Source organism: Misgurnus anguillicaudatus, chromosome 23 (assembly GCF_027580225.2).
Source record: "Misgurnus anguillicaudatus chromosome 23, ASM2758022v2, whole genome shotgun sequence".
Classification (NCBI taxonomy): Eukaryota; Metazoa; Chordata; class Actinopteri; order Cypriniformes; family Cobitidae; genus Misgurnus; species Misgurnus anguillicaudatus.
In genome coordinates this window covers 32771863-32779784 of record NC_073359.2, presented here as the reverse complement: position 1 = coordinate 32779784, position 7922 = coordinate 32771863, and positions in this window count along the sequence as shown.

Below are 7922 nucleotides of genomic sequence, written 5' to 3'. Positions count from 1 at the left end.
CAATGGGTTAAATAAACCCATCATAGGTTAAATAGGTTAAACCCACCGGCTAGGTTTCATCCCTTTATGACTCAACGGTGGGTTGAAAATAACCCAGCGTTTTTTATTTCACATTTTTGTACAGCTTGATTTTGTAGAGGTTTTTATTCTGATATACAGGCAGAATACATGAACATGTTTATACATTTCTATTCGTTAAACGTATTTAAATTATTTGTATTTCATTAAAATGAACGTCAAAGTCCACAAACACAAAATCATGTAGTTTTAGCAAAAATTAAATAAAGTTTAGTTTCTCGTGCGCATGTGAAACTATCGCGTTTAATTTCGTGTGCGCACGCAAAACTAAACTTTAAAAAAAATTCTGCTCATGAAGGTTTCGCGTAAGCACATGAAAGTTTCACGTGAGCATGCGAAAGTTTTACGTGAGCACACAAAAGTTTTACGTGAGCACGCGAAAGTTTTACGTGAGCACGCAAAGGTTTTACGTGAGCACGCAAAAGTTTTACGTGAGCACGCGAAAGTTTTACGTGAGCACGCGAAAGTTTTACGTGAGCACGCGAAAGTTTTACGTGAGCACGCGAAAGTTTTACGTGAGCACGCGAAAGTTTTACGTGAGCACGCGGAAGTTTTACGTGAGCACACAACGGTTTTACGTGAGCACGCGAAAGTTTCACGTGAGAACATGATGGGGTGAGACTGGGTTGGAACATGACACTAAACATTAGATTTTTTACTCCAATGTCACATTAGAGGCTTGGTTTGAAAGAGATCAAGTGTCAGCCAAGTAATAAAAAGTAACGCAAAAGTAATGTAAGCATTACTTTTCATGAAAAGTAACTAAGTAACGTAATTAGTTACTTTTTTGGGGAGTAGCTTAATATTGTAATGCATTACTTTTAAAAGTAACTTTCCCCAACACTGATTATTAATGGTTTACAACATTCAGATTGATATCAAACATGAGATTCTTTGTATTAAATCATACTGATCTTTCTTTTATTGTTGTCATGCTCTTGTTATCATTTCTTTATCACTGTGACTGATGAATGGATTACAGTGATGGAGGGACGTTCTGTTCGTCTGAAGACTGATGTTGATAACATAGAGACAGATGATGTCATCGAGTGGAGGTTTAAGCCTGGTCCCTTTCGAAACACCGTCATAGCTAAAATCCAGAGTAACAACCTAACCGCTGTTAGTGATGAGAGATTGTGCAGGAATATGACACTGAACAAAAGGACTGGATCTCTCTACATCACAGACATCACAGCCGATCACTCTGGATCTTACGAACTAAAAATCACCAACGGTGTAATAACATCATACAAGAGATTCAAAGTCATCGTCTATGGTGAGTAACTAGATTCTGTAATCTTATATCAGCACAGATTATGACAACAGAATGTGAATGGAATCAGGTATATAGCGGTATATTCCTTTCCTGTGGCGCAATGCGGTATCTTACTACTGTGTCTCACTGCGATATATTGCGCTGCTGTGTTGCACTACTGTTCACGTGTGATATATTACATTACTGTGACATCGTACAATATATTATGATACTGTGGCATGCTGCGCGCTAATTGTTCTGCTGTGTCGCAGTGCTTACGATATATTGCACTACCGTGACTCTGTGCGGTATATTGCTCTGCTGTGGCACGGTATGTGGGTCTTATTGCACTTCTGTGGGTCTGTGCGGTATATTGCCCTGCTGTTGCGCGGTGTGTGCCATGTATTGCGCTGCTGTGACTCTGCGCGGTATATTGCGCTGCTGTGACTCTGCACGGTATATTGCATAGCTGTTACTTGCTACGGTATGTTAAACTGCTGCGGTATGTTGTCGTTGCTGTGTCTCATACGGTATATTGCGCTGCTGTGACATGGTACGGTGTGCTGTGCTGGTGTGCGATATATATATATATATATATATATATATATATGTATGTATGTATGTATGTATGTATGTATGTATGTATGTATGTATGTATGTATATATATATATATATATATATATATATATATATATATATATATATATATATATATATATATATATTTATATATATATATATATATATATTTATATATATATATATATATATATATATATATATATATATATATATATATATATATATATATATATATATGAAGAGTTTGGTTCCAAAACGCAATAAATCCATTTTGACAAATTTCGGTAAAAACGTGTTTTCTATACCAAGAAAGTGACAAGATGAAAACCAGTATTTTCTGTTACAAACTTTCACATAGCATCTTTATGTTATAAAAACATAAAAAATTCAAATCCATAACTTGATTTTCAAAGATTTATTATAAAAACGAATTCTTTTTTCCACAAAATGCAATAAATCCATGACAGTTTTTTATTTCAAAATGCTATAAATCTATTAAATCAATGTATAAATGTGCATTCATCTTTACCATTTTATATTTATTTAGTTGACTAGTGGTATAGAATGATTAAAAAATAAACATTAATGGCATTAACCAAAACACTTACTTTGTTATATTAAGAACACAATGTTTTAGCATGAGAAGCTTGATGCTGTCTGGAGAACAAGCAACCGAGTGCCTCTCGCGGAAATTATTAGCTGTTGATGGCTTACGTTTCTTTCCCGTCACAGAAAACCATCACAGGTTTGGCAATGCTATTAAAGTATTATTTTGTTTTGTTTGTTGATCACGAAGTACAAAGTAGATGAGGAAAATTAGGATTCCGTGTACTCAGCACGCCGCCATGTTTGTTTACATTGCGTGAATGGTCCGCTGTAATATCAGAAATGGATTTATTGCATTCTGTAAAAAAGGAGCAGTGGCGTTTGTCGCATTTTGGGAAAAAAGGGAGAAAAGATGACAGAATATCACGGCGGGTATTGGATTTTGCGTAAAATTAATTATTTACTTTTATACAACAGTTCTTTCTGGTTCTCGAATCTGATTGGCTAAGACCTATGCGATATTGTGCTGATAACAGCACTGTAGCCGCTTCACCTTTAGTATTATTCCGCCACCTAGTGAATGGAGGTCCTAAGCAGGCTCATCTCTGAATGGAAAAACACAGACGCGCTGTTTGAATCACTCTCCGTGTATCTCATTAGTTTACTAGCTCATAAATCAGTCTGTGAATCCCCAATCAGAAGTTATTAGTCAAAGATCGGCGCTCTTGGATGTTACGTTACAGTTAATGGGAGAAATGTCTTGTCACATCGTGTGGATTATTAACACTTGGAAAGAGGAATATAAACACTCGTTTTTTTTCTGGAGCTATATTTCTTATCAGAACGCGAAAACACTGTGAAACAGCAGGTAAGCACCGCAGCTTTTAAATGTGGACATTGATCATTTACTTTATCGTGACCTGACTATTAAAACATGTTATGAGATATCGCCACTGGTATATTTATAAGCAGCATGCAAAAACATCTCTCTGACACTTATAAAAAACAGTTTTATATAGTACTGACAAGAACAAAGTTTAATAATAATAATCGAGTGCTCGTATCACGTTAAGAATAAATGAGAAAGCAATAGTAACGTTATACAAATAGTTTTATTAACTTTTACCTCGCACCAAAACAATAACAACACAAAAGACACTAAATATGAATTAAAAAACAAGTAATAGTTTGATCATGACACCAAATACTGCTGATTTGATCTCATTTTGACGATCATGACAAACAAGGCCAACATGAGAGCCGGGGTATCTCTGTCAGAAATGTAGCCCAGAGAGGGCGGTGGTCAGCGGGCGAGTGAACACTGATGTCCGCTCATGCTTTGGTTCTCATTTGTACCGAATCTCACTAAGCAAACGTTCAAACAGGCGCTATCTTTACTAATCGACTGCAGATTTAAATATAATACAGATACATTCTCGACTGAACTAATCTTAAAACTACACTTTGTGACCAAGAAACGGTAATATAAAGTAAAGGGTTTTCCGTCCATTGAGTTGTTATGAGCTTCAAAGCAGCCGAAAGTTTTTCCTGTCATTCTGGCCGCCCTCAAATCCGTGGCGGAAGAAGTAGTTCTCAAACAAAGAGGCTTTTAAAATAACTCCGTTGTTGTTTTCTAGTTTTCGTTTTTCAAACGTGTGCCGTCGAACTGTTGTATAAAAGCAATATCGCTCTCGGAGTCGTGTGATATAGCTCTATATCATCACGGCTGTGATGATATAGAGCTATATCGCACTCCTACTCGAGCGCTATTGCTTAATTAACTACTGACCTGATATAATACTGATTTTGGCAGTAACTCATTTTTTTCAAAAATGGCGTTTATTGCGTTTTGGAACCAAACTCTTCATATATATATATATATATATATATATATATATATATATATATATATATATATATATATATATATATATATATATATATATATATATTTATATATATTTCACTACTGTGGCACTCTACGGTATGTTATCCTGCTGTGACGCTGTGTGCTGTTTTGCAATGCTGTGATGTGGTAGTTTACGCTATGTGGTATATTGTGATGCTGTGACATGCTGCGCTATGTTATGCTGCTGTGCAATATATTGCGCTGCTGTGATGTGCTGCAATTTTTGAATTTGGGAATATAATAGAAAGCTGGCATTGAGAATCTTAGCAAAAAACATTTGTGGCACACTCCCTATAAATTTGTATTATTTTTACGTAAAAAAGTATCGCTAAGCGCTATTTGGATTTAAATGATAAACCAATCTATGAATAAGATTTAATGTGTGTAGAGATGCACATCAGATGTCACTGTTTTCTCTCTCTAATCATCTTTTAATTTCATCTGTCGTCTGGGCTTCCTTATAGATTTCATCCCACCGAAAGATTTATTGGAGATAAGCTTTCCTTTGATGAGTAAATGGAGTCGGACAGCAGCAGAGTAACAAGAACAACAACATTACAACATCAGCGTGATATACAGTATCACTTATATGAACAATGAAAAACTTTCTGTGGACGGTTGAATGAACATAACTGTGAACTGAAGTTAAGACTGTGTCTTAAAATCTAGTCTGGGCAATTAGTAAGGGCTAATCATCAGTCTTACTATTTGGAATTAAATGATAAACCAATCTATGTAACATGCTAAAACACTTAAGATCAGTCTTGAAGAAACTTTTAGTCTTAGCGACCGTAAACTGTTCTGGTATGAAATAGAAACTTTTAGATTATTATGAAATTGATTTAAAGATTTGCAATAACTCATTATTTTATGTTTAACCTTTAATGTAAATGTCAGATTTTATTTCTATGTGTAGATGAAGATGAAGTGTGCACTGCATTTAATATTTCACTTTCATACTGTATCTTCAACACTATTATATTTAAAAAAGCTTAAAAAAAGCATTTTGGTTTTTTATTTGGGACACAACGGGGTGGTTTCCCGGACAGGGATTATTAATCCAGGACTAGTCCTTAGTTTAATTAGGAAAAATAACTCATTTTAACAAACATGCCTTACTAAAAACATTATTTCTGTGCATTTTGAGGCAAAACAAAGAGTAATGTATTTCAAAATATGTCAGTGCAAGTTGTTTTCGGTTTGGACAGCTGTTAATTTTTTTTAGTCTAGGACTAGTCTAATCCCTGTCCGGGAAACCGCCCCTACATGGAGTAAAATAAATGTGCACATCAAATGCACTATAAGTCTTTTGAGATGAAATGTATAAATGTAAATGTGTTCATAGTGTGTGCTATAGGTTATAATAAACTGATTTTGTGGTTAAATTGTATTTGTAGAAGCAATAGTTTAGTAGATTGATGAGTCACATAAATGCATTAATAATGGTTATAATAATCAAAAGCATTAAGTAAATAAAATAGCTTGAGAGTAAGAATTTGTTACAATTATGATGATTTATTATTTCTGATGACTGTGAGTTTGTGTTTTTGCTCTTGTAAAGTATCATCTTATATCAGTAAAAGGTTCAGGTGTAGATTTGAACACAAGGTGGCGCTTTATATAGTGATGCTTTATAGACGGTTTCATTGGACGCACGTGATACACGTGTGGATCCGAACTTTACTTCCGGTTTCGTTTTTTCAATGGTCTGACTAGTTGCTAAACTGATCTCTTGAACAAATGCCTCGTCGAAAATAACAAATATTTTGGTTTCTTAGGTAATGTGTTGTTTTTTTGCTTGTTATATAAATAACCTACGTCTAAAGTACTTTGTGGTTATTTATTATTAGCGGAGTTTGCCGGAAGTTACGTGCGGACCGCGACAGCCGCTTTTTTATGTTGTTACTGCTAAAACCGTCTATAATCTTTCTCCTCTGGGTCTGGCTAGATGGGATACAGCTACGACCAAACCTCGCGAGATGTTGGGTTTGGGCTAGGATTAGAATGAAAACACGATTTCACGATATTTTGGGTGTAGCTGTATTCCTTCTAGCCACAACTTTCTCCCCTTATTGTCTTCATGTTGCTTCATGTCATGTGTGATGAAGTTTTGACTCGTGTTCAGGTAAACATCCTTTAAAATGAACCTTTCAGATCTTGTACCAACATTTATGAATATATTTAAACATGATTTGAATGTAATGAAGTTGTTTTTAAAGTCCCATGACTCTGAAGGAGCAGCTGCAGGTGTTTGTATGTGAACTTCATCTCTTCTCCACCAGAGGACTCTAAACTAAACTGTGTAATTAAACTTGTTCAAAACATCTCTAGTTAAAGTCGTATTGCTTTAAAATGATTGATTTGTTTATCAGTAGTTGATACCTTTAGTAATTTCAGTCTTCACCTTTGACTTCTATAACACAGACCTTTATGACATAATGAATGTAGACACAATTGGCTAGTACAGAATAAATATAATTCACAAATATATAGATGCTATGTACACATGTGCACATTAAATAAATATTGAATAAATAGTTGCAGATTTATAAAGATTTTTTTTTTGTAAAATTTAGCATTGGTTGCAAGGTCAAAGCATTAAAGTGATTATTAGACATTCATGTCTTTGGATATCAACGTTAATATTTCACAAAGCTCACTGTGATAGCACTTTGTGTAAAATTAAAGCTGGACAGGAAAATGGTTGTCACATATCTGTTCACACCACTCAAATGCACACACAAACATCAACTAACAGACAACCACACATCTCACGTCCACCAACACAACAAAACCACATTACTTTCCACCTATTGAATGATGTTATAACTCATGCAGAAGACAAGTTTTAACTTTCTTTTTTACTTGAATACATTTGAAAACAAAGCTTTATTTCTACTTAATATTTTAAAGCTATATGTTAATTATATTACATTTAACTAATTTAGTGCAGGATGATCAGATTAGTTTTAGAGAGATGACATGTGTGTGAAACTGATGGTGGTCTCGTTCAGTTGTTAAATGCAACGGAAGTCATCAGCATCGACCACATCACGCTCATATTGTCTTTCAAACTCACGTAAGATTTTTACAGACCCCTGAAGTGATGAAGAAAATGTTTCTCATGTTTGTTTTTCTCTGTTTGTGCTTCTGCTGTCTGATGGGTGAGTTATACATGATTTATGATTTATAGATCAGATTTACATTTATTTCTGTTTCCAGATGAATTACTTTAAATGTGTTTGTGTGTTCAGATGTGTTTGGTGATGAAGTGAAGTCAGTGTCAGTGATGGAGGGAGATTCTGTTACTCTACACGTTGATATTACTGAAATACAGAGATATAATCTGATAGTGTGGAGGTTTGGACCAAGCAAAACTTGTATAGCTAGCATTAAAGGATTCAAAGAGATCTCAATATATGATAATGTTCTTGATGGGATATTCAGAGACAGACTGCAGATGAATAATCAGACTGGAGATCTCATCATCACAAACATCACAACTCATCACACTGGAGATTATAAACTGAGCATCAGCAGCGCTACAGAGA